A 24,820-nucleotide genomic window follows, 5' to 3' on the forward strand; every position below is an offset into this window, starting at 1 on the left:
TAGATTCACATGAGCATACACATCCACATGGTAGAACTTTGAGAAGGTATCAATTGAAAACCAGATGGCAGCCTTGAAAGACTTGGCAATAGATGCTTGATGTTGGAATGCTCTGGAAACACCCAGAAATCTGTAGGAGTGCTGAAGGTGTGTTATCCTTTTAGGCCCCTTTCACACTGTGGTCCAGTCAAGTCCATCTGTCAGTTTTTTTCATGCTGACCTAATTAGATAGTCCATTCACCCCTATGGACAGGCGGGTGTAAATTGACTTTACCCATTTACACTGGCCTACCTCTGGGTCCAAACGGAATGGGATCCATCCTGTTCCATTTAGGTGGACCAGATCATACTGAAGAGTAGGCGGGTATAAACAGACAGCAGAGTCTGTTTACACCAGGCTGCCCATAGAGCAGAGTGGGCTCAGTCTGTGTCCACTCTGCATAAACTGAGCAGACATGGAAGTGTCATCTGCCGCTCTGCTCAGATAAGCAGGGGATCTATGAGCTAATTCCCTGCTGATCAGGATGGAGTTCACCCTGTCTGAAAGTGGTCAGAGTGTACACTCTCAAGATGAGTTGCCTTATCCACCTTGCAATAGTGGATTTCGATACAGCATGAACATTGTGAGGCCCTGATGACAATACAAAGAGATAATATGTCTGTCTTACAGAAGCTGTGGCTTTTAGATAAACTGGAGAGGAATCTCTTTGGGGTGCTCTAGAGAGTAATACTACGTCATCATTAAGGTGGAAGTTAGATACCACCCTAGGTAAATCAGGACTACTTTGGATCAGGAATGGCTCCTTAAAAGAGAGACGCTAGTTCAAAGACAGACATGATAGCCACAAAGGGGGTCACTTTGTAGGAAAGATTATCCATAGAGAGTTTCCTGATGGGTTGAAAGGGTTTGTCTGCAGAGCAGAGAACCAAATTAAGATCCCTATGAAGCACAGGATTCTGTAAGGGTGCTCTGATCTGAGAAACACCTCGAAAAATGGTTTGTACAGGGAAAATGAAGCCAGTGTTTTTGGAACAAAAAGGAAGAAATCTGTCCCTTTTTTTTTTTTTTATAACAAACACACAACCCTGTTTCCAATGGTTTTGCACAGAGCAACCCTGATCCTCCTCTTCTGGGGTTCCTCCTCCTCTCCTGGCTCCTACCCCTTGCTGAGTGCCCCCATAGCAAGCTGCTTGTTTGTGGGGGCACTCATGCAGGCTCAATCTCAAGTCATGCTCTGTGTTCGACAGGTAGCTCGGCCCCATCCCTGCTCTCTTCTTACAGGCTGCGATTGACAGTTTTGTTCCCCCAACAATTGGGTTTTTCAACAGCAGGGCCATTAAAGCCAGTGACTGAAAAGAAGAATGGAACAGGGGGCCCTAAAACAAAAGATCTGTCCTGTTTGGAAGAGGCCAGGGATTGTTTCACAGCAGGTTAAGTATACTATATATACCTTTACACTAGCGATGCACCGAAATACCAGAGGCTGAAGTGTATCGGCCGAAAATAGTGTTATTGGCATTTTGCAGATAAGAAAAAAAAAAGTGCTAACGGCTGCCGAAAACACGTGATTTTGCCGTGTTTAGGGTGCATTTTTCATGTGACGCAAAAAAAACACATCAAAACGCAACACGATTGTATTTTTGCTGCAATTTAAAACTATTTCAGGTCTGATTAACACCAATGCAGTTTGCGTTTTGTCTGTTTGCAGTGCTTTTTGTGTTTTTGATGCATTTTTGATGCTTTTTTTATTTTTTGGCCAACTTGTTGCGAGGCAGAATAAAAACACAAAAGCGCATTAAAAACGCAACACGTGTGTTTTTGATGCCTTTTCAATGCATTTCAGACTTGGTTCACACCAATGCAGTTTGCGGTTGTCCATTTTGCAGTGCGTTTTGTAATTTCGCACGTGTTTTTGACTCGTTTTTTGATGCGCTTCACTTTTTAAATTTTTTTTTCTTTTTTTGGGCCAACTTGTTGCTGGGCAGATTAAAACCACAAAATGCATCAAAAACATAGCAAACTTGTGCAAATGCGCCAAAAATGCACCACATGCATTTTCTGCAGTCTCCATTGAACCAAAAGTGCAACATTTTGCGTTTAAAAAAGTCCCTGACCCTCTTCAAAAGTGCAGCAGTTCAAAAAAGCATAAACATGAACATGTCCAATAGGACACCATGTTAAATGGACTGTAGTGCTTTTTGCAAAAAGCCCTAAACTAAAAAAAATACGGATTGGTGTGAACCAGTCAAAGGGGAGGTGTGTTTTTTTTTTTTTTTTTTTTTAAACTTGCCAAATATGCACCAAATATGCTGCAAATTAGATTTTTAATATCGCAAACGAAGCGCAGCAGACCAGTGTGGAGACATACATTGAATTTAAAGGGATGCATTTTTCTTCAGCTTTTCTTGTGCCTTTTTTTTTTAAATGCAAGAGTGCTGCAAAAACTGCTCAGTGTGATAGCAGCCTATTGGCCGAAAGGTGTTGAAAATAAATGCATATTCATTTAAATTCATCATATTAATTAAAAAGTCAAAGAAAACAGTCCATTTCGGTATTGGTTTATGGCCAAATGCATCCTGCATTTTCGGTCCAAGAATTTCCATTTCAGTGCACAGCTACTTTAAACGCACATGAAATGTAATGGCATCCTAGTCTTCGTCCATAGGGTTCATTATTGAGTTGGCCCACCCTTTGCAGCTATAACAGCTTCAACTCTTCTGGGAAGGCTGTCCACATGGCTTAGGGGTATGTCTATGGGAATGCTTGACCATTCTTCCAGAAGTGCATTTGTGAGGTCAGGCACTGATGTCAGACATGAAGGCCTGGCTTGCAGTCTCCGCTCTAATTCATCCCAAAAGGTGTTCTATCGGGTTGCACTCTGTGCAGACCAGTCAAGTTCTTCCATCCTCAACTCGCTCATCCATGTCTCTACAGACCTTGCTTTGTGTGCAGTCATGTTGGAATAGGAAGGGGCCATTCCCAAACTGTTCCCACAAAGTTGCGAGCATGAAATTGTCCAAAATGTCTTGGTATGCTGACATCTTTAGTTCCCTTCACTGCAACTAAGGGGCCAAGCCCAATCCCTGAAAAACAACCCCACACCATAATTCCCCCTACACCAAACTTTACACTTGGCATAATGCAGTCAGGCAAGTACTGTTCTCCCGGCAACCGCCAAACCCAGACACGTCCATCGGATTGCCAGACAGAGAAGCTTGATTTGTTATTCCAGGGAACACGTCTCCACTGCTCTAGAGTCCAGTGGTGGAGTGCTTTACACCAATGAATCCGACGCTTTGCATTGCACTTGGTGATGTAAGTCTTGGATGCAGCTGCTCAGCCATGGAAAACCATTCCATGAAGCTCTCTACACACTGTTGTTGTGCTAATCTGAAGGCCACACAACGTTTGGAGGTCTTTAGCTATTGACTCTGCAGACAGTTGGTGACTTGTGTGCACCGTGCGCTTCAGCATGCGCTGACCCCGCTCTGTCATTTTACGTGGCCTACCACTTTGTGTCTGTGTTGCTGTTGTTCCCAGTTGCTTCTACTTTGTTATAATACCACTATCAGTTGACTGTGGAATACTTAGTAGCAAGGAAAATTTCACAGATAGACTTATTGCACAGGTGGCAACCTATCAAGGTACCACGCTTGAATTCAATGAGCTCCTGAGAGCAATCCATTCTTTCATAAATGTTTGTAGAAGCAGTCTACAAGCCTAGGTGCTTGATTTTATGCACCTGTGGCCATGGAGGTGATTAGAACACCTTAATCCAATGGTTTGGAGGGGTGTCCCAATACTTTTGGCAATAAAGTGTGTCTGTGTACCAGGTTCTCCTGGGTCAGTTTGGTGCAATGGCAAATCACTGTATTCTTCTCTTTGCAGAGCAGTCAGTGCAAAATTTGTATTGAAGGAAAGGCATATATTAGCTGAAACAGAGTCCAGGGAATTATCAGAGGAGTCCAATAGCAGTGCTAGAGGGTCCTCAGCCCTGGCTACAAACAGGGTAACTTCTTGTCGTCCCTGAAGCCCAGGATGTTCACATCTGGAGTCCCCCAATTTCTAACATAAGGGATTGATAATATCAGGATGAAGGGCCCATTCCCCTTGATTGTGTGGTAATCCACCTTCCAACTGTCCACTTCTGGAATGTGAATAGCAGAAAGGGCTGGACAGTGTTTTTCTACACATGAGATGATCAAACTTACTTCCATCAAGGCTGCCTGACTCTCAGTATCCCCTTAGTGGTTGATATAGGAAACAGCCATGACAGTACTTCAATGTAACTTGATCAGGTGGCCCTGAAGAAGGGGGGGGGGGGGGGTCAGATAATTAAACTAGTGATAGTGAGCGTTTTTTTTTTTTTTTTTTTTGCTCTGAGCTTCAGGATGTTGATAGGATGTTTGGCTTCCTTGGTTGACCATGTTCCCTAACTATGAAGATTTGACACACTCTTCTCCAGCCTGTGAGAATAGCATCTATTGTTATCAACCCTCCATGGGTGTGGTAGCAATTTCTCCCCTTTGTCAAGGCTGGAGTAAAACTATAGAATTCTTTGCTTTGTTAGAGAGGGGCATAGGGAGGTAGAGTGATAAAGAGTGTGCTTGTCCCAGACCAACAAGATGTTGCGATAGAGAGGCCTTGAATGAAATAGATGAAAGGGTACTACCTCCAATGAGGCTATCATGAGGACCAGAACTCTCATTGAGAATCTGAAGGAATTTGTTAAGACCTAGTAGACCCTGCTGTCTTCAACATCTTACTGTGCATATATATAGAATGTTCCTTCAATTAAAGTTTCTGCTGACAGAAAATATGAGATGATTTCTTTAAACTTACAGGCTCAGCTCTGCAACTAGCCGTTGCTGCTATTTCTGTTTGCCAGACCACAGCTAATTATACTAGGGCAATGAACAAACACTGGGATCTTGTCTAAGGATCAAATCATGGCAGTTCACTTGCAAACACTGCCCCCTGCCTTTGTGCTGACAAGATGCTCACTGGAAATGTCCAGGTACAGTTCTACAGCAGTTTTTTTTTTTTTAAGACTTTTGAGGGGTTGGTCCTAGAATGATACTGGTACCATTACTTCTTCGATAAAGAAGAAAGGGGTAGACCTCAAAAGCCTGTCCCGATAAAATGATTAGTAAAACCACCACTGGATTGCAATTCTTCAGCTGTGCCCAGTAAGCTGGCTATAATGAGCAATTTTCCAAGAAATACCATGTGTCCAGAGTGCTGGAGCTACAAACTATATTTTATTAGATGTGTATATTGGATCTCTGCAGTCAGTACAATAGCAGTTTAACAGTTTCCTAATTATTTCAAACTGCTTGTCTGTTGAGATTTTCTTTTATTTCTTGAAAAGAAGCTAAAGAAAGTAGAAAAATAAAAAGGGATTGCTAGTCCCAGAAAATTTAGGATATATGGGATGTTTAGGCATTTACAGTAGGTAAAATAAGTATTGAACACGTCACTATTTTCCTCGGTAAATATAATTTCTAAAGGTGCTATTGACATGAAATTTTTACCACATTTCGGTAACAACCCATGCAATCCATACATACAAGGAAACCAAAACAAATAAGTTCAGATATTAAGTTATGTGTAATAAAATGTAATGAGACAGGGAAAAGTATTGAACACGCTAACTGAAATTTATTTAACGCTTTGTACAAAATGCTTTGTTGGTAATGACAGCTTCAAGACACTTCCTGTATGGAGAAAGTAGTCACATTTATTAAACAGGTGTGATTTTGGCCCATTCTTCCACATAGTCTTCAAATCTTGAAGGTTCTGTGGGCCTCTTCTATGAACTCTGATCTTTAGTTCTTTCCATATATTTTCTATGGGAAATGGCTGGACCATTCGAGCAGCTTTATTTTCTCTCTTTGAAACCAAGTGAGTTTCCTTGGCTTTGTGTTTGGGATCACTGACTTGTTGAAATGTCTCATTTCATCTTTTCATCACATTTTTCCATTCATCCTTCCTTCAATGACATGAAAGTAGTTCAAGTAGTCCTTGGTTCTTGGGCAACTCTTCTGATAATTCTTTTCACTCCTGTCAGAAATCATGCGAGGAACACCTGGTCATGGCTGGTTTATGGTGAAATGATGTTCTTTCCACTTTTGGATTATGGCCCCAACAGTGCTCAGTGGAACATGCAGAAGTTTAGAAATCCTTCTGTAACCAATGCATCAGTATGTTTTGCAACAATAAGGTTGCAAAGGTCTTGAGAGAGCTCTCTGCTTTTACCCATCATGAAATGTTTCTCGTTTGACACCTTGGTAATGAGACCTTTTTATAGGCCATCATTTGAGGTTGAACCAGCTGATATTAATTTGCACTGACAAGGAGCAGGATTGCCTTCGAATTACTGATAGATTTCAGCTGATATTTTGGCTTTCCGTGCCTTTTTTGCACCTCCCTTTCTTCATGTTTTCAATACTTTTCCCAGTGTCATTCCGTTTTACTACACGTAACTTGATTTCTGAACTTATTTGTATTGGTTTCTTTGTATGTATGGATTGCATGGGTTGTTACCAATATGTGGTGAAAATTTAATGTCAAACCTTCAAGTTTTACATGCCAAACTCCAGCACGCTGCAGTTAAAAAAAAGTTTTGTTTCTTTTGGGATAAAGGTTTTACATGAATAAATCGGCTGATCGCTCAACAGGCTGATCAATGAAAGTACCTCTGTCAGTGGTATATGGTTTGTCTCCACACTGATACATTTGCAGGACAGATAGTTCTGTTGAAAACAGCAGACTTACTGGCCAGATCACCAGGTGAAAATAAAAGAAAACAAAAAAAGAAAACAAATGCAGTCATCACATCTAAAAAATTAGTAAGCTACAATATAATAAAGGTTTGCTTTTGGGTTTAATACTACTTTAGCACTTTGATATAGTATATCATTTTTAACTAAATAACTATGTCTTGACAGAAATAACACAACTGCTCTAAACACTTTCACATCATTTGCAGTCTACCTAGGCAACTATGACATACTCTTGGTGTACCAGGGGCATTGTGGCTGGAAAAACAAACAGTATTTAAAAAAAATCACAAGGAGCCATTTGTTATGTAGCAATCGCATGCCGGACAATTAATTGCTAGAGATTTTGTTAAGGGGGCTGAGCTACATGTGTTTAAAGCCCCAATTTGGGCTCAGATCCCCTTACCCCAGTTTGTTCTTCCTCCCTCATTGATCACACTTGCACACTGTCTAAAAACACAATAAAAACATTTTACTAACCTTTAATTTAAGGCCTCTGTCTCACTCGCAATCCTGTCGCTCGTGTCAACTCGCCAGCAACAGTATTGCTAGAGACGGCAGAGAAACTACTTATTTGCACTTTGTGGCTCCCTCATTGGTAACACTCACTGACAGCAATACTGCAAATCTACCCTGTCAACAAAGGAGCAATGATTTACTGATCCAGTCAGTGAGGCAACACCGCCTTCAAAATAGGCCCTCTCTAGTGATCCTTGTAAGTGATGGGATTGCACACAACACGTAAGCCTAAGCAACAAATAAAAAGAATAGTTCATCTGCCCAAAAAAAACAAAAAAAAAAACCACACACACACATACAAATCTGTTATGACATTTATAAAGTGCATAAAATAAGTGTGATGGTTTGCAGATAATAATCCTTAGTACGCTTGACTAGAAAAAGGACCTAAACTGTATGTAAATGGCTTGTAAGAGTTGTAATATTTTTCAGATTTAGTACTCGGAAGCAGTTTTCTATCTACACTCCAACCCTCCCGTGAGCACAGGACAGACAAGAGCAATGAGGCTGTCATTAGATAGAACTCCAGCTGAGCTAGGCCAGCAAAATATGTCTGTATGACCATATTACCCATAACATTGTATGCCATTTATAAGCACCAGGAAAGCACAGCTGTGTTAAAGCTGGCTTCAGACTAAACTTCCACAAGTCACTGGAGCATAGAAGACATATTGTAAAACACAACTATATAAATGACAACATTTATTTATAGAGTCAAGGGTGAAAAGAAAGGTCCTGCAACTGTATAAAACTACATAATAAATACTGTGAGGATGGCAAAGCTCTACCCATAATTGCCAAAGTAGCTTCTTAGTGTCATGTAACATACTTTGTGCTCTCATCTCTAAGGTCTGGTGAGAATTTATTCTATATTTTTTTTTGTATTGTAAAGCTTAAAGCAGTAATACACATATAATCAAAAATGTAATATGTTGCAGCTTACCAATCATTAGATGAGGTGGCTGCATTGGTTTTCTTTTTTTTAGGCTCTCTCCCCTCTGTTTTTACCTGGTGATCACCTCCTGTATTAAGCTGGCCATACATGGATGGAAATTTGGCCAGGTACACTGACAAATTAAATCTGAACTCCTGCCAATATGGTATTCGCAGGTATAGCAAACAAGTTTTCCTTTTGGGATAAAGGTTTTAAATAAATAAAAGCTGATCATTGTAAGAACCCCTGTTAGTAGTAAATGGTTTGCCCCAACCCTGTAACTGCTTCATCTGCAGAAAAGCTTGTTCTGTTGATAAACAGCAGAGTTACTGGCTAGATCACCTGGTGGAAATAAAGGAAAGAACACTTAAAAAAAAAAAAAAAAAAAAAGGAAAACTAATGCAGCCATCACATCTAAGAATTGGTAAGCTGCAATATAATAAAATGTTTGCTTTTGGGTTTAATACTGCAGGTGTTTGTGACATCTGTAACATGCCCCTAAAGTAGAAATCCAGCTTTCATTTGACTTTAGTAGGTTTAGGCCAAGCTGGCCCAATTGCACTATTTCTATTACATGACTATGCGGCTGCTGTGTGCACTTTATCATACTATTATAGCCTTAGCTGTGTTCTGCAGCAGTACAGACGGCTTCCCGTCTGCTGCCAGAGTTGGCCTGAATGCTCATCTATCTATCTATTACAAGGATTCCTCTGACTGGCCAAGCTGAAGAGGTGGGCAGGTTAAGTCATGATTTCCACCTCAGCCACCAAGCGAAAGCATTAACCTGCGATCAGTGGATTACAGGTTCAATGGAAAGGATCCTGCACTCTTCCTCATGCTCCAAGTCTTTATAGAGGTACAAGCTTTCAGTTAGAGATCTGAAAGAAATGTCAATGGATTACAAGTTCGGTAATCACTATACATGTTCCACTGAGAGCAGTGGCAGATGTACTTGTAGTTTATTCATTCACAGATCTCTAAATCAATTACCTAAAAAAAGTTACAGTAACGTAAAAATATATGTAACAGTACAAAACAGGGAATTAACAAAGGGACACACGTCAGTTTTGGTATTAATTGACAAAGGTGTAAGAAATGTTCTATGTGGTGTTGGATCAGCCACACCAAATCACATTAAAAGAGCTATGTGACCTATAAATGTCCAACTGCATGTGCCAAAATAATGAACTAATATACTTCAGCTCCTTCCTTACAGCCAAAAAAACAACAGGTGGGTGCTGCAGCAAATAGACGAATGGAGCCATCAAATAAAGTAATCACTGGCACTCCAATATAAAGTGAATCTTAAATTTCATACCACATAAGCGATGTTTTGAGGCTACAGGCAACCCCCTTCTTCAGGCAAGCAGTACCTGAAAAAAAGAGGTTCCCTGTGGTTCCAAAGGTTGCTTCTGTGGTGGCAAATTAAAGGATCAATTGATATTGATGGTGTGCTGGTGATTACTTAAGACAAAATAATAAAGCAAAATACATATACTTACCACTGCTCAAGGTAGAAAGGCTCCCAGTATCCAAGCACAACTCCTCCTATGGGTGCTAGCCCAGCTCGTGTACTACACTGATGAGACCAGAAAAGGTCCGATTGGCTTCACTCCAAACAATCCATTTTATTGAGCTTGAATCAAACCAATACAGGGAGTGGAAATACAGTCGGGGATTGGCAGGTAGACACTTTTCACACTAGAGGTCTTTAGCGTGAACCACGTCTAGCTGCCAGTCCCCCACTATATTTCCACTGTCTGTATTGGTTTGATTCAAGCTCAATAAAATGGATTGTTTGGAGTTCAGCCAATCGGACCTTTCTGGTCTGAAAGAAGCAAAATAGCTCTAATGAAAAACAGTTCTAACATGCACACCTTCAGGTTTGCAATAACATTCTGGAGCATGCAGAGTCAGTGTGCTTGAATCTGATGCACAGCCATCATCCCTTTGGGATTAATAAAGTAATCTGAATCTGAGATAAATTAATACACTGCCATTTCCCATTTATTTGATGGAGGACGTACCAATTAGGCAGGCATATAGAATTTGGTGCATTTTATAGCATGATTTAGTCTTTGTTAATCCACCCCAAAGAGTTGTACTCATAGCAACTAATCATATTTATCTTCTACTGACATGGCTTAAGGTAGGCTTCATTCACACTGGCCCATAGTCTGTTAATGAGTTGTGTGTTTATTTGTATGTACAGTTGAATTCAGAATAATAGCAGTGTGTTGAAAAAAGTGAATAAAGCTCAAAATCCTTCTAATAGCTTTTATTTCCATACACACAAATGCATTGGGAACACTACACATTATATTCCAAATCAAAACATGAAGAAAAATATATCAAATTTGTGTTGTTCCTCTAAACAAATTGAAGAAAAGTGAATATTAGACTGTTCAAAAAAATAGCAGTGTTTGTATTCTTCTTTACAAATTCAAACATTCACTATATAAACTGAAAAATGTTTGAAGATTTTGCTTTCCTTTGAATCACTTCATTAATATTTAGTTGTATAAGCACTGTTTCTGAGAACTGCTGTACATCTGTGTTGCATGGAGTCAACCAACTTCTGGCACCTGTGAACAGGTATTTCAGCCCAGGATGATTGGACTACATTCCACAGTTCTTCTCTATTTCTTGGTTTTGCCTCAGAAACTGCATTTTTGATGTCACCCCACACATTTTCTTTTGGGTTAAGATCCGGGGATTGGGCTGGCCACTCCATAACGTCAATCTTGTTGGTCTGGAACCAAGATGTTGCACATTTACTGGTGTGTTTGGGGTCGTTGTCTTGTTGGAACACCCATTTCAAGGGCATTTCCTCTTCAGCATAAGGCAGCATGACCTCTTCAAGTATTCTGATGTATTCAAACTGATCCATGATCCCTGGTATGCGATAAATAGGACCAACACCGTAGTATGAGAAACATCCCCATATCATGATGCTTGCGCAACCATGCTTCACTGTCTTCACAGTGTACTGTGGCTTGAATTCAGTGTTTGGGGGTCGTCTGACAAACTGTATCCGGCCACTAGACCCAAAAAGAACAATCTTACTTTCATCAGTCCACAAAATGTTGCGCCATTTCTCTTTAGGCCAGTCAATGTGCTCTTTGGCAAATTGTAACCTCTTCAGCACATCTTTATTTCAACAGTGGGACTTTGCGGGGGCTTCTTGCAGATAGCTTGGCTTCACATAGGCATCTTCTAATTGTAACAGTACTCACAGGTAACTTTAGACCTTCTTTGATCTTCCTGGAGCTGATTGTTGGCTGAGTCCTTGCCATTTTGGCTATTCTTCTATCCATTCGAATGGTAGTTTTTCGCTTTTTCCCCTCTCCAATCAACTTTTTAATCAAGGTACGCTGTTCTTCTGAAGAATGTCTGGAATGACCCATTTTCCTCCGAATTTCAGAGAGAAATGTACTGTAACCAGCATGTACAACATTTGCTGCCTTCCTTCCTTAAATAAGGGCAATAATTGCCACCTGTTTTTCAAAGAATGAATGACCTCACTAATAGAACTCCACACTGCTATTATTTTGAACATGCCCCTTTTAATTAGTGATTCAATTACACAGAATCAGCAGCATGCATGTCATGACTGTTGGGTTTGTTGGATTTCTATTACTCTACTACACCTGCTAGTAAATTATTTGCCATGTAGAAATATCATTTCTACCAAAAACAGTGATTGATCAGGTTAGTGATGTTTGACTGCTATTATTTCGAACACAACTGTATGTGTTTAATGTCTGGGCAAATGTGCACTTTAAATGAATGAGGCTTGTTTTTTCCTGACACTATGTAGCAGCCCTTCAACTAAGTCCTGTGGGTGAAATCAGGTGATCATGTCAAGGCACTTGGCTTTTAAATAAGAAGTATGGCCAAAACTTTTTTGGTTGTACTTCTCTTGAGGCTCACAGGAGTACATTAACATTTGTTCCACTGTGACCCAGAGTCAGCTATTGCCTGCTATCAGCTGACAGGGCAGAGCCATGCAAGCTATGGGAGGATCCCGACAATCATGTCCACACATGACAAAGAGAAAAAAAAAATGATTGATGGCAGAGAAAGCTAATGGCTATGGGAGGTGGCTCAATGAAGAGGGATCAGAAGGAGTGGGATTGCGGTTGATTAAAGTTGTTCAGAGAGGAAATGAAGGAAGCCTCAAGACAGCTGTTGCAGATTCAAAGGATTACATCGTGGAGATGTGAGGTTACAGGAAATTGAGAGCAATTAGTTTCAACACAGGAGAGGACATGCTACAAGTGTGGGGGGAAAAAGGTAAGGATGAAGTTCAGCTTTAAACATCGCTTCAGCAGATATCTGTACCTATCAGATTACAATAAAAAAAAAGTACTTGTAAGGCCATTTTATGGCTACGGACCAAAACATGCAAAATAAACTAAAATAAAACCCCTTGAATCAATCCTATGAGTTGCATGGAAATTGATATTCAAAACAACAATAATTTCAAAGCCATAATAATAGGATTTTATTTTATTACACTGGATAAACGTGAAGTATTTTTGTTTTGTTTACTTATTATCGGGTACCATTCATAAACAAGCCATCAGCAGGAAAAATATGAATTAGGCAACGTTTCTCATTAGTAAACATGTAACTCTTAGGTCTTGTTCACACCATGTGCAGAGATGTAAATTTTTCAGCACCTGTCTCTGCAAGGGCACAAAGAAAACAACTGTTCTCTATGTGACCTAGTCACATCACAACATTGATATCATGTGCGTATTTTTCTGTGCTGAAATCTACAACATATATGCAGGTTTCTGCACAGAAAAATCTCACAACAAACACTGTTGTGAACAGGGCACATAGAACACAACTTTTTTTCTTTGTACCCTTGCAAAGAATTTATGTTCCACATTTTTCCGCAAAAAAAAAAGGACAACAGTGTTAGGATGTGAATTGCACAAATAAAAAAAAATGTTTTCCTTGTGTCCTTGCAGAGGTCTACATAAAAAACGCAAACATCTTGGTGTGATCAAATTCAAATTGCATGTTTTTTCATCAACTTTTATGTATATATGGTGTGAAGGAGGCCTAAGGCTCCATTCACATCATCGCATAGTAGGAACGAGCGTTCCCACAATGCAATTCTGTGTGTCGCATAGGGCAGCCCATGCATTTCAATATCCTGCCCTATGTGCATTTGTCACCTGAGAAGAAGCTCCTGTTCCTTTTCGGGTGACAAGCTCCACTTGATTTGTTGAGGAGCGGATTGTCGTGAGACGTTTGCTGCAGAATCGCATCGCGTTTGGGCTTCCATTAAAGGATAATGGCACCCAAATGCACAAAGCATGATGGGCTGCAATTGCCAAACGATTCTGCCCGTGATCCCAAATTGACAGAAGTGAATGGGCCTTAGGCCTGTTACCTACTGACCTGGTACCAAGCCCAGGTGGGCAGGGCAAAATGCATCAGAGGGTGTGGCCAAAGTGGTAGCTGAGGCCATCCTATCCCACACACACTGGACTCGCAAATGCTGGTTGGAGCACACTGCATCGGAGTCACTGGAAGCATTCTGGACTGCTGCTCCCTCTCTCCATATACTAGCGAGGTTACTCTCTTTTGCCTCCCAGCTTGGAGCGGCACCACAAGGCTTTTTCCATAGTCTTGCAGAGACCTACGTTAGAAATACCCACATTTCTGCACAGGGTGTAAACAAGCCCAAATATTCTATGCAAGTCAAACCTGTGTGCTTTTTTTCCATCAGTTTGTATGCATATATGGTGTGAATGAGGACTTACTCTACAGTAGATCCTCAGCATCTATTAGGACACAATAAAAATGCTAATTGCCTGGTTGTCTTGCTGAACCAATGGCTTTAATATTCTCTGAGTCAATGACACAGCAACAAGCAACAAGTCAGGGATCCTCATGTATACTTGTTACTGGGAAAGTATAAAATCATTTTAAAAGCCAATCAAATATATATATAAATATCTCACCCCCAGATCCTCCCCCCCAAATTCTGTTACCCTAGACTTGAGGTGTATGTATTTTCAGGGTGGGAAGGGTTAAAACAAAATTCCAGCTTATTTTTTGTCATGTGTGCTACTTTGCAGAAATTCACCTGTTCTGGATATGCAATAGGAAGTGCAAGGACATCTACCCAAACTGAGTGCAATACAGATATCACTGAACAGGTGTCCCCACTTGAAGAACTACACTCACCTCTGCTTTTGGTAACAAGCCTGAAATGTAGCATTTTGTGCCACTGTTTCGGTGACAGTGGTCACCAGGATAAACAGAGGGGTACACCTCCTCAATAGGGACACAAGTAACAATAAAAACTTGACATAGGGTCCAACTGTTTCACACCAAAGCCAGTAAGCAATATTAAATAGAAACACAGTATTAGATACATACAGAATTTTTTTCTGCCAACAGATAAAATACTATAATACATAATTCACTAAACAACCTTGCTTACTATTGCAATTAGACGTCAATATAGGTTTTCTCAGCAGGTTACACTCTTGAGATACTTTAAGGCTTTCGGCATTGTATATGACACATGAGACTTCCAGAGGTGTTGGGGTTAAATGGATCTGAAGCACAAGCACTACAAATAAAAGCTTTATTCCTTTGGAAATGTGTAATTTCTTTATTATGATGGAAAGCAACAAACACATCTTGCCCTTGGGTTGCTCTGTTTCAGCCAAAACAAATGCAAATGGCTCATAGGATGACAGCTGTTTGATAAGGCCTCGACAAGACCTGCACGCTAGACTTTTTCTATTTTTTCCTTGTGAAACTTGGGATGAGAGGCGGAAGGCAGGAAGAGAATTAATGTAGCATACAGTCTAAAGGCAATGCTACAACCGTGATTAAGTAGAAAAGTTAAAAGGCACAGATTTTCCACAGCCTCGCTGCGTGCAACCCATCCGTGTAACGAGTTGACAGGCCTAGCGCGTCCTCTCCATCATCCACTCCGACAGCTAAAACGCAGCACTGCATCCTTTTTCAGAGGAAATTTGCGTCTGCACCATGAAGCGTTGTACATTATTTCTTAGCACTGCGGGGGGCTGAAGTCCATATGGAACCTTCACAAATATTACCACAGATCAAACCGGCGGCATCTCCAGGCAGATTTGACATACCTATTTAAATGAACAGCAGGGGTCCTGCGGCTGCCGGAGGCTGAGCAGGAGAGAAAAACCTCTGTGGAAAGTGTGCTGCAGCTCCATTACTCAGCAAAGGCACTCTCTGCATTTATCACCCCTTTCATTTCTGCCAGGGCATAGAAACTCATTTGCTCAAGGTCAACGATAACAACAGAACTTGCATTAAAAAACACATTATACACACATTTGTGTGTCTGGCAGAGGGAGGGCCTACAAACCATATACACACTTGAAACATACCACAATTGTGCTTGTGTGTGTTTTCTATACAAACACACAATAAAGCTGTAAGTGACATGACAATATATAGACATAGATAGAGTCTGAAATCAATATTTTCCAACTGACAGCACTGAAGTAATTTAGCCTAAAACACCAGGGGATCAGTGAATATTTTGTGCTGTTTAAATAAACCTGAAGGCTCTCTTTGTGAGTGGTCTGAACTCCAGAAAGTAAGCACCTGCAGGAACCTGTTAGTGTCTGGATTATTTTCAGAGCTCCCCAGGATACCCAGAAATATGGACTGTCCTATTATGCAAATATCTACTACAGCTTCCATTTTCATACTTTGGCTTGAGTTCATCCTACACCCCACTGGCAATCTAGGACACTCTTTGCATTTAAAGGCCAACAGGAAAGAGGGGAGAGTGAGAAGATAGGCCTGAACTCAGCCACAAAAGCTGTAGTTGACATTTAAATCTGGGAACATCAGTACACTATGAAGATTACCCAGGATGCAGTCAGTCACTTGGAGGTGTCTGCTCTGTGGATCTGGGGCCACACCAGAAGGTAGGCTGGGCCTTGAGATTCTTTAAAGCAGACCTTTTACCCCAAAACTGGGCAAATCTTTTAAAAGTAATCAAAACGGCAGCAATTATTTATTCACTTAACATCTAAAGAATCTATATAAACAGCCTGGACTTCAAGTAGTTAAAACAATCTCATGGCTGCAGCAGTAAAGTATGGTATGTTTCTTTACTTAAAATAATCTAAGCAGCTGTAGAGCAGCACGATCACTTTTACTGTACTGTGAAGTGCCGGGCCACCCCAAACATTGGTTCCTGACCAAGGTAAACTAAGTCAAGATGCTATGCAAGAGGAGCTCAGAGAACATCTGTTTCCCGAGTATCCCCTGTGATTCATGAACATGGAAGCGATGAGCATTTTATCACTTCCAACTTCAGAACTGTCATTCTCTGACTACTGTGAAAGCAGCTAATCAACAACAATATGTGCTTTATGAGCTGCAGTGAAGGGCAAAAAAAAGTGAAAGCAGGGATCCAATAGATCTATGATTCATAAAGAGAACAGGTCACCTGTCCATGCTATCACATAGGGGGCTTGTTAAGCCCCTTGTGATAGCAACAAAAGTAAACAGAAAATGTAAAAAAAATTTAAATAAAATCTTAAAATCAAAAGATGCACATGTTACATAAACATCAACTGCATCGAACAAGTGAGGCATGACTGTGAACATCAGTGTGAAATCAATCATTCTAGGGTCATAATCCACATTTAACTCTAAAGTAGCAACCTGTAAAAACTTTTAAAATGTCACTTATGGACAATTTTGGGTACTGTACTTTTTCACCATTTCACAGATGTGCACAATTTTAAAGCTTGACATGTATGACATCTATTTACTTGACATAATTCCATTTACCAAACAACTGGGTGTTAGATTGTGTTCATGTGCACTAAAATGTAGTGCATTTTGTCCTGAAAAGATATTGTTTGGGAGTTTTACGTAATTTTCTAGCAAAAAATGCAAATTTTCACAAGAAAAATAAAAAAAAATGCATTGAAGTGGTTAAAAAAAGCACCAACTTTTATCAACTCCACGTTTTCCAGCCATTCAGTTCAGGCACGGGTCATGGGATCCATCCCTTCCCACAGCCTTCTGGGAAGCCCACTGCATAGACCGATTTGAAAGACAGTTGCAGGTGTTGCGGGTGAGCTGGGAGCCAAAGGATGATTCCAGACAGATAAAAAGGGAGAAAACTTAGTCTGTTCCATAGGTTCCTTGTGCTGAGAAAGATGGGTGCTCTTGTGTCCTTGATAATAATATCAAGGTTTGTTCCAAAGAGAGGTCTCTTGAAGGCCATGCTGATTTAGGGCTAATCCACGCATAGTGCAGTGAGCAGAAACGGTCTCCTTTAATTTGGGTGTGACAGCAGTAGACCGAGTCTTCAGGGGCAAGCGTAATTGTTCAAAGACTGGAGCAATTCAGAAACAGACATTTTAGGCAGAACAGTCTGGATAAAAGCGCACAGATGTGTCCCAAAGGAAATACAGTTGTGCTCAAAATAATAGCAGTGTGTTGAAAAAAGTGAATAAAGCTCAAAATCCTTCTAACAGCTTTTATTTCTATTCACACAAATGCATTGGGAACACTACACATTCTATTCTAAATCAAAACGTGAAGAAAAATAATATCAAATTTGTGTTGTTCCTCTAAAAAAATTGAAGAAAAGTGAATATTAGACTGTTCAAAAAAATAGCAGTGTTTGTATTCTTCTTTACAAACTCAAACATTCACTATATAAACTGAAAAATGTTTGAAGATTTTGCTTTCCTTTGAATCAATTAATATTTAGTTGTATAAGCACTGTTTCTGAGAACTGCTGTACATCTGTGTTGCATGGAGTCAACCAACTTCTGCCACCTGTGAACAGGTATTCCAGCCCAGGATGATTGGACTACATTCCACAGTTCTTCTTTATTTCTTGATTTTGCCTCAGAAACTGCATTTTTGATGTCACTCCACAAGTTTTCTATTGGATTAAGATCCGGGGATTGGGCTGGCCGCTCCATAACGTCAATCTTGTTGGTCTGGAACCAAGATGTTGCACGTTTACTGGTGTGTTTGGGGTCATTGCCTTGTTGGAACACCCATTTCAAGGGCATTTCCTCTTCAGCATAAGGCAGCATGACCTCTCCAAGTATTCTGATGTATTCAAACTGATCCATGATTCCTGGTATGTGATAAATAGGCGCAACACCGTAGTATGAGAAACATCCCCAGATCATGATGCTTGCGCCACCATGCTTCACTGTCTTCACAGTGTACTGTGGCTTGAATTCAGTGTTTGGGGGTCGTCTGACAAACTGTCTCCGGCCACTGGACCTAAAAAGAACAATCTTACTTTCATCAGTCCACAAAATGTTGCGCCATTTCTCTTTAGGCCAGTCAATGTGCTCTTTGGCAAATTGTAACCTCTTCAGCATGTCTTTTTTTCAACAGTGGGACTTTGCGGAGGCTTCTTGCAGATAGAAGACGCCTATGTGAAGCCAAGCTAATTGTAACAGTACTCACAGGTAACTTTAGACCTTCTTTGATCTTCCTGGAGCGGATTGTTGGCTGAGTCCTTGCCATTTTAGCTATTCTTCTATCCATTCGAATGGTGGTTTTTTGCTTTCTTCCACGTTTCAGGTTTTGGTTGCCATTTTAAAGCATTTGGGATCATTTTAGCTGAGCAGCCTATTATTTTCTGCACTTCTTTATATGTTTTTCCCTCTCCAATCAACTTTTTAATCAAGGTACACTGTTCTTCTGAACAATGTCTCGAACGACCCATTTTCCTCAGAATTTCAGAGAGAAATGCACTGTAACCAGCATGTACAACATTTGCTGCCTTCCTTCCTTAAATAAGGGCAATAATTGCCGCCTGTTTTTCAAAGAATGAATGACCTCACTAATAGAACTCCACACTGCTATTATTTTGAATATGCCCCTTTTAATTAGTGATTCAATTACACAGAATCAGCAGCAAGCATGTCATGACTGTTGGGTCTGTTGGATTTCTATTACTCTACTACACCTGCTAGTAAATTATTTGCCATGTAGAAATATCATTTCTACCAAAAACAGTGATTGATCAGGTTAGTGATGTCTGACTGCTATTATTTTGAACACAACTGTAAGTGAATGGTATATGTCAACAGTGATTAGTGGGGAAAAAACTCACTGCTGCCTCGGTAAAAACACATCGGTTTGTGGAAAGTATGAACAGGAGCCAGGCGCTGTGTAGTTTTGTGATAAAAGTAATACACCTTATATGGAGGTGTGCCGTTAATAATTCATATGGTAAAAAATAGATAACCAGCCTGTGGTTTTAAGAAGCCAGGTTCCAAGATGGACGGCCCGTCCGCTCAGAGGGAAGCAGTGGAGAGTAAAATACCTGTCAGTGCAGGGACCACGTGTATCCGACATCCCACCTCCATATAAGGTGTATTACTTTTATCACAAAACTACACAGCGCCTGGCTCCTGTTCCGACATTTTAGGCAGCCTATGGCTTAAGGCTGCCAAGTTAATGGGTAAATCAAAGAATCTGTAGAGGAAGGAAAGAGTGGGAGTTGCTTGTAGCCAAGGAAACTGGGTTCCTGTTTGAAGACGTTGGCAACATTGGTAGGACAGCTGCAAGCAGCCTGGAGTCATTAGTAGAGTAAAATCTGAAAGTGCCCAGTACAGTAGGACCGTCCCCTTGTAACACCCTCTCTAAAATGAGAAATGTTGCGCACGCATGGGGAAAGGTAATGTAAGGCTCAGGGTACGAGGCAAGGCCTTGGGTACAGACAAAACCAGACAGATTGTAATAAATGAAGGTCAGATGGCCAGATGTAACCAGGCAAGCAGCAGGAACATGTATAAGATCAAAGAAGTGCTGGACTCACACCCAAGTCAACTTGGTGTAGACTTAAAAAAGGCTTCAGCCCATGAGTCACCGCCAAAAGCTACACCCCCTGACATGTTTCGCTATCCCCACCGACCCTATGATTAAGCTCCGATTGGGCAGAGCTAAACATGTCGGGGAGGGGGGATGTATTTACCTTTGGAGGAGACTAATGCGCTGAGGCCATTTTCAGGTCTACATTAGGCTGGCTGGACGGGAGTGCGGTCCTTCTTTGGTTTAATACATGCATTGCTTTGGATGAGCACCTTTGGCAGACTGAACTTTTCTCACTGGTGACTGCGGGAGTTGGGCTACCCTGGCTGGAGCAGTGTTCAAAATCTAGTACTAAAGCAAAAGGAACAATCAGAGATCCATGTTCCACATAGCTCTTTGCAAGCAGTAAGAAGCAGAATGGAGATGCTTACCAGATGCTGTAAAGAGCACAGATGACCGTGTTTAGTCCCACAGCTTTATCCCTTTTCTGCAGTGGAAACCAGGGGGAAACGGGATTTTAAAGGCACCCAGTGGCCCAAGGAAAAGAGGTAAGCTCCCGGAGCTGGGTCCGACCAGTCTATTTTCAATGTGCTTCTACACAGACAGGCCATGCACTGACACAATGCCAATGGCTGTGGACCTGGAAAGCACTCTGCAGCTAACTTTTCCAAAACAAAGTCTGGAAAGCACCCTATGTGGAATCCAATGCCTGAAGGTCTCTTCCAGGCTATTCCCGCTACATCCAGTTAAGCAGAGATGTAGTTAACAATCTTGACTGAGAAAGGAAGATAAAACATTCGCATTCTTAAAAGACCAGCAAAAATTGAGGCAAGCTGGTATTGGAAGGGTTTATTCTGGGCTGGCCTACAGCTATGTTTCCCATGTTCCTCAATGGACAAGAAAGAAAACACATTTATGTTCTAATGCACATAATTTAATCACCCAATTTTTTAGCTAGGTGTGGGAAAATAGAATAATCCATAACATTCTGGTCATCTTGAACCAGTTTTTGTACCATAGGGACAGTTGTCTATGACAGTGTTTCTCAACTGGGGTTCCGTGAGAAGTCCCCAGGGGTTCTGCCGCAAATCAACGTTGTGATGGATGTATACCGCCCAATGTTGTTTCCAGTAGTGTTCTTAATGCACGCTGACAGTATCAGTGCGAATTGATACCCAATGCCTCCTCTGTAGTTCCGGCTCCTGTGAACTCAAAGGGAGGCGCCGGGAGTACTGCAGAGCGAGAGCTGAAGGGGGAGGTCTTCCTTTCTATTGCAGCGCTGATTGCAAGACAGTGTGGGGGAACACAAGGTGTGAGCCCATGACTGGAACACGAGGTGAGATCCCTTGATGACTCAGTGTAGCGGTGCAGTGCAGAGTGTAGGAAAGGGGGTGCAGAGGGACAGAGCGCTGTGTGTGTAGGGCAGAAGTCAATACAGACTGGAGTTTAAGCAGAGAGGGGTACATGGCTAAAACGGGAGGTGACATCCAGTGTTTGGCTGCAGTGATGTAGACTGCAGAGAGGGGGAGCACACAGTTGGAAGAGAATGAATGTAGCAGGAGGTGAGATCACATTAGCTCTATGCTACGCCATAACTGTACATAAAGCTATTATGATCTCACCTCCTGCTACATTCAGTCTCATCCAGCCATGTGCCCCTGCCTTCTGCTCCCCTTCTCTGCAATCCGCATTCATCACTGCCATACACTGGATGTCACCCCCTACAACATTAATCCATGTGCTCCAACTCTCTGCTTCCCCCCTCCACAGTCATTGCTGCCATACACAGGATATCACCTCCTGATCAACAGACAAGTTCTCACTCTCTGCACTCCACTAGATGCCACCCTCTGAGTTCACAGGAACCACAAATACACATGAGGTATCCAGTATCAATGCGCACAGTCAGTGCGTATTAAAAACAACATTGGGTGGATATACATCCGCCACAATATTGATCTGCGCTGAAACCCCATGTGAGAAACCCTGTAATATGGATTTGCAGAGCTGTGCAGGGAATCATACTGTTATTTACTCCACTCTTCCCCACAGGTCCTCTTCTCTCTGTCCCATGCTGTTAAATGTAATATCGCCTGGGATGGATGAGATGAGGGCTAGTGGGGATCAAGGAAAAATAGCATGTTACAACAGCATCCCTGCACTGCCCTGCATTTGTTTGTTAATTTTTGTTATATCTACAGCTTCGCTGATCAGATCCAATGTTTCGTGACCTGTAGATCTGAAAATTTATTTCTCAGGGTTCCCTGAGATCTCAAACTTTTTGCCAAGGGTTCCTCCAAGGTAAAAAGGTTGAGAAACACTGGTCTATGAATTACAAATTAAACTGCGAGTAGAGATATTGTACTGCTCCAAATGTGGAAAGTATATTATACAACCCACTGATCCATCAATGTATAAGGTCCAGTTAGCTGCCTCTACTAAACTGTAAATGCTTCTTCTTATTATTATTATAATACAGGATTTATATAGCACCAACAGTTTGAACAACATGAGGGAAGACAGTACACTTACAATACAATTCAGTACAGAAGGAATCAGAGGGGCCTGCTCATTAGAACTCATGATCCAAAAGGGAGGGTCAAGTGATAAAAAAGGTAAAACTGTGGGAAGTAAGCTGATGGAGAAAATTGTTAGGTGGAGGCTTCTCTGAAGATAAGGTCTTTCAGGGATTGCCTAAAAGTGGACAGGGTAAGAGACAGTCGGACAAACTGCGGTAGGGAGTTCCATAAGATGGGGGAGGATTGGAAGAAGTCCTGGAGGTGAGCATGGGAGAAGGTGAAAAGAGAGCTAGAGAGAGCAGAAGGTCTTGGGAGCAACGAAGAGAACGATTTGGTTGGTATTTTGAGACTAGGTTGGTGGTGTAGCTAGGGGCCAAGTTTTGCATGGCTTTGTAAGTAATCACTAGTATTTTGAATTTAATTAGTTGGATGACTGGCAGCCAATGGAGTAATTGGCAGAGAGGGGTAGCAGACACTGATCGGTTAATAAGGTGGATGAGTCTGGCAGCAGCATTCATGATGGATTGAGGGGAGGATAGCTTATGAAAAAGTAACCCAATGAGGAAAGAGTTGCAGTAGTTGAGGCGAGAGATGACAATGGAGTGAATTAGAAGATTTGTGGTCTCATTGGTTAGGAAGGTACATGCTTTAGAGGTGTTGCGGAGGAAAGCTTTGGACAGTAATTGGATGTGGGGCTGGAAGGAGAGTGGCATGTAGGGGAGGAAAATTAATATAAGCTCAGTTTTGGATAGATTGAGATTGAGGAAGTGGTGTGACATCCAGACTGAAATGTTGGTCGGTAAATTAGTGATGTGTGAGGAGACTAATATTGTGAGCTGAGGGGCAGAGAGATAGATTTGAGTGTCATCATCATAGAAATGATAATGAAAGCCATGGGGGGCTAATCAGCTGACTCAGGAAGAAGGTGTAGATTGAGAATAGGAGAACCTTGGGGGAACCCGGCAGAGAATGGAAGAGGAGAAGAGAAAGTAGAATTATAAGTGGCACTGAAGGTGTGGTAGGATAGGTAGGATGGGAACCAACAAAGAGTACAGTCATGAAAATGTAAAGAGTACAGGTTTGTTTTGAGGAAGAGGGGGTGGTGGTCAGCCTTATCAACAGCAACCAAAAGGTCCAGAAGTAGAGTAAAAAACAGTGTCCTTTGGCTTTAGCTGTTAGTAAATTGTTTGTGCAGTGTAGGAGTGCAGAGGAAAAGGGGAGCAAGGAAATTGGGCTTAGTTTAAGATTGTGAGGTCCAAGGAAGACTTTTTAAGTATGGGGGTTGACTAGTACATATTTTCGAGAGTTGGGGAAGATACCAGAAGAGAGGGAGAGATTGAGGATTTGAGTTGAGTGTAGGATAGAGCCAAAGCGTGACCATAGTATTTGAGAGGGAACAGGGTCCAGGGGGCAGGTGGTTAGGTGGGCATTAGAAAAAAGTTTAGCAACCTCATCTATTGTAGTTGGGTTGAATAAGGGAAGTGTGGAGTGTACCTGTGGACATTGGATGTTAAGTGGGGATTTCAGCATGAATTAGATCACTTATTTTTGAAGTGATTGTCAATCTCTTGGCAGTGAGTGAGTCAGTGGGTGGAGGCCGAAGAGAGTTACAGGTTGAGAAAAGGTGACAGTGACTGGAGGAGAAGTTGCTAATGAGAGTGATAAAATAGGTCCACTTGACAGTATGGAGGCAAGAATTGTATTTTTGGAGGGCAGATTTATTATTGGTTCAAGTCTTTCTGAGATTTGATTTACATCACAGACGCTCAAGAGTGCGGCTTTGGGGATTTTTTTAGACTTCTGGTGTCATCTGTTTGCCAGGGTTGGGGCCTGATTCTCTGTGTAGTGATAGGGTTGAGCACATCCCAGGGCAGAGGACAGGCATCTATTGTAGATAGACTTGGCTAGATTGGGGTAGGACAGGAATGAGATTTTATTTCATAGAGGTGGTCAGTAGCAGGATAGAGATGAGCAGGGTTAAAGTGGTGAAGGTTTCTACATGTAATTGTTAACTGGTTGGAGGGAGAGGTGGTGGAAGATAGGGAGAAAATTAAACTAATAAATGGTGATCAGAAAGAGATACTGTTGGAGAGGTTGCAAGGAGTGCATAGGTAGGTGTAGGAAAACAAGGTCAAAGGTGTTGCCATCAGAGTAAATAGAAGCATGTATCCATTGCTTCAGGTCAAAAAAGAGGAGATTAGACTGAGAAGTTTTGAAGTAGCAGGAGTATTAG

At 41.4% G+C, this 24,820-nt stretch overlaps 1 protein-coding gene across 2 annotated transcripts in view; it reads right to left on the bottom strand.

Annotated features, from left to right (window-relative positions):
* MRPS9 (mitochondrial ribosomal protein S9) overlaps positions 1–24,820 on the bottom strand; it is a 115,184-nt gene that overhangs the window by 14,708 nt on the left and 75,656 nt on the right. The window lies entirely within an intron of this gene.

The sequence above is a fragment of the Staurois parvus genome, unplaced genomic scaffold, assembly GCF_062004578.1.
Source record: "Staurois parvus isolate SC_StPar_1 unplaced genomic scaffold, SC_StPar_1.0 ptg000262l, whole genome shotgun sequence".
NCBI classification, from domain to species: domain Eukaryota; kingdom Metazoa; phylum Chordata; class Amphibia; order Anura; family Ranidae; genus Staurois; species Staurois parvus.